We start from the raw sequence: 3746 nt of genomic DNA, 5'->3' as shown, positions 1-3746 counted from the left end.
TGCATGTTATCACGCATTTTTGAATGGTTATCACGTAGACCCCTGTAACTTTCTGATGAAAAATTTCAAGATGAAAAAAGACGGGTAAGTACTTTTCTGAGATCTTAGCTTGTTTTAGGCCTTCTCATCATTATCTGCCATGGGCAAAGTAACCGTGTTATCTCCCCATGTCTTACATAGTATCGTCCCTCCTGTCCATGACATGTGCATCTTCCGCTCCCATCCATCTTACAGATTAAAGCACGCCTGAGCAAAGTAAAGTGAACGAAGGAAAGAAAAGCCGCTGGACCAGACAACGTGACTCCTTGGCCGGGCTTGCTTATCGTGTGTATTTCTGCTGTAGGCTACATGGGTTGTCTCCGAGCTCCGCCGTCTCTACCAATAAGCCGCTGTCATACATTCAAAACTTAGATTCATCCGACCACCAACCAAAGTTGGTGAAGTTCTGGAGCACCAACCAACCAAAGTTCGGGAGCAGTATGGCCAGATTTACGCCACGCCTACAGTTTAATACGAATAGAATTAAATTTGATTTGAATTTTAGTCAAATTTGACTGCCAACCATACCCCTATCCGACCTTGCTCCCGACCTACTCCTAACCATATGGTTGTGGGGAGTTCGGCAGTGTTCGGGAGGCCAGATTTGGCTATGTGTAACAGTGGCTATAGGGAGTCCCGGACAGAATCGGATGCAATTTGACTCTCCCCTTTTAGAGTTGGGCCCCATATTCTCATGGAATACTTTCATACCGACTCGTACTTTCATACCGATTTTTTAACGGGCCCCATGATATTCACGGTTATTAGTCAACTTGTAATGCCTCCCACGCTCTTGATATTTTGTGGCCGCCGTCCAAATGCGGTGTTGCATTAACACATATATCTCATCCGCACAAACCCCTTTTCTAACATACAGATGTACAGATATGCTGTCTTTCTATAACTTTTAATCGAGTAGGCGACCTCCGTATACTTATCGAAAACATATATGATGAAAACCTTTTGTACGGCGCAGACGTTTTATTGTGCTTTGCGTTATCTCTTCATGGCAGACTGTTGGCAAAAGGTCGTTGGAAGTCGAATATAGAGTAAGATCAGTATTCAGCTCGACACCTTGGACAAAGTATTGAGTCTTAGTAAAGCGTTGAACTTTATTTCAACACACAATTTACACAGAGATCAAATTTTCATCGCGACCACTGTCGCCTTCATCAGGATAATATAATGACCAATCACAACAATTCACAACAGAGCACTTCAGCCTTCAGCTAAAGTGGACTCCCTGGCACTTTTGATCAATATATTGCTCACATCACGTATCAGTAACGTCTCGTGTGAATAAGGTCACGTGTTTGTAACCGTAACTCTCGTGAGATCACGTTGTGAAGTGACTGGTCATTAATGATCCTGATGAAGGCGACAGTGGTCGCTGAAAATTTGATCTCTGTGTAAATTGTGTGTTGGAATCAAGTTCAACGTTTTACTATGATTGAACACAGATGGACTTTCATGATAGTATTCGAGTCTTGTTGAACTACTAAAATGTGTTTTTGGTTTTTGATCGATGTGTTTACAGCCGCGGTTTAAGTTTAGTACGGTTTATCCAATACCCTATGAGTAAGCGAGATGGCCTGCAGCTGGTGTGTGATTTGTCTTGTATCCAGATGTGACTATAGACTGAAGTAGTCCATACATCATGTTTAGAGAAGCTACCAGTACTATTCTACTGGACCGCGTCTTACATGTTTATTTTGATATTAGGCCACAGGAAGTAATTTTTATGGATGACATCAGCGCGCGCATTTATTTTCGCCTGATTTTTGGAAAAAGATCTGATAACAGTGACGCTACCACATCTCTGACTACCATTCCAGTTTTTCTGATAATTACTTGAAAGTACGTGACTGTATGAATCGTTAGTAAAGATCTGTCGTTGGCTATACCGAGATGTTATAACATTTCTTTACAGTGACGATTTTTGGTTTCTTTGAGTCCAACAGCGATATTATCCCTTAAGTACACATTCTATCTATTCATAGTGATATCATAGTGATATCTACATGAATACCCAGATACCAGTAGTTCCATAGCCTTTCTGGAGGCCATAGGGGCAGTGGGCACTGTGTCTAAGGCACTGTATTGGAAGATGGACCCCATTCCTTTTTCCTCCACCACCTTTTACCTCTCCAACCGAGTCAGGTACTCATTTTACACCTGGGTGAAGTGAGGAAAGTCGTGTACTGCCTTCCTAGAGACACAGTGTATAAGCAGGTAATGTCTGGTATCGAACCCGTAACCTCTCGATCTCGTGTCCGCTAGAGCAAGCAGACGCCACAATCCGTTGGTGTATCAAACTTTATCCCATCAGGGGAAGGGTGTTTGGGAAGTATGGGAGGTTATACTGGCGAGGCAAAGCCTACTTGTAGAAACAAGGCCACATATGTACAATACTGGCAGTTGACCCATGCCCAGCACACCGCTTGTTGCGTGACACCAATTGACTTCTACAAGCTTGACCTCTCACACAGGGGAATGGATCTGTTGACCCAAGAGACGTACTTCAAATGAGGCCATTTCATCTTCGAATCAGCTCGTTGAAGCAGTTTTCTTGCCAGAAAGAGCAATTTTTTTGCACATCACAGGTACTAATTGCCTTGCCAAAGCGGCGATGCGTTTCAAACACGCACACGCGTACGTGTGTGCAGCCTCCCGCGCAGACTTCTAGCGGGGGAGAGTTTGTTTCGACGAGCGGCTAGAGCGGCATTTTTTTTCGGGGGAACGCCCTTGTTCTGGGACTTGTATCTGCTGAGAGAGCTGTATTGCACGCGCTAGAGTTGGAAATCCCTCCCTCCAAACAAAAATAAACGCCACGCTAGCCTAAGGAGTCTGCGAACGACGCTAACACTAGTCGTACAAACCGTCGGTGAACGTGATAAAATATTCACACAGTTTTGGGAAGAAATGATGTTTATCAGACAGCTAGCACCATGATATGCACGACAAATTTGACAATCAATACATTTCATCGACCCCATGTTTACAACGTTATAACTGTCACCGTGGGGCCGTTAGAACTGTCACTACTGAACTGAAGATCCATTAAGATCAATAGTTTAATGTTCTTAAGAACGGCGCTGGGCTTTCAGATGCCTCTTCATTACTATTGATTACATGCATATCAAAACAAGAATTCCGAGATTTCATACCTCCATGAAATATGGGCTTGACATGTAAATGTAAATTTCCTCTTTAATTATGCAAATTACCTCCGCATTAACATGATATATGCATCGTGATGTATGTGAACTTTTGATTAACTTACAGATGTCCCAAGTATGACATTCCCATCATTCACCATTAAGAAATCATAGAATTTTTGCATAAATTATGCAAATAAGGTCATCATTTGCATAATTAGTATCTGTTGATGTTCTGCCTGCCATAGGTTACATACATTACATGTATGAAAGTAGTATAATGTAAAACACTGTAATTATAGAATTTCCTCATTAATTATGCAAATAAAGTCCTCATTTGCATAATTTGCATTTAATCATGTACATCTCTCTCTCAGCTACCTACACACCAAAAATTATGAAAATATGTTGTTCCTATCTTGACTTATTGGCTTTTAAACATTTCGCCAGAAAGTGCCCTGCAGTTCCAGAACAAGCTGCTAGGGGGACCAAACTCACACCACTTATTCCTGACAGGAAAAGCAATCTGTCACCAAAACATCAAGACCA

This window comes from Branchiostoma belcheri, unplaced genomic scaffold (genome assembly GCF_001625305.1).
Source record: "Branchiostoma belcheri isolate BF01 breed outbred unplaced genomic scaffold, Haploidv18h27 scaffold92, whole genome shotgun sequence".
NCBI classification, from domain to species: Eukaryota; Metazoa; Chordata; class Leptocardii; order Amphioxiformes; family Branchiostomatidae; genus Branchiostoma; species Branchiostoma belcheri.
Note: the sequence above shows the minus strand (reverse complement) of the source record.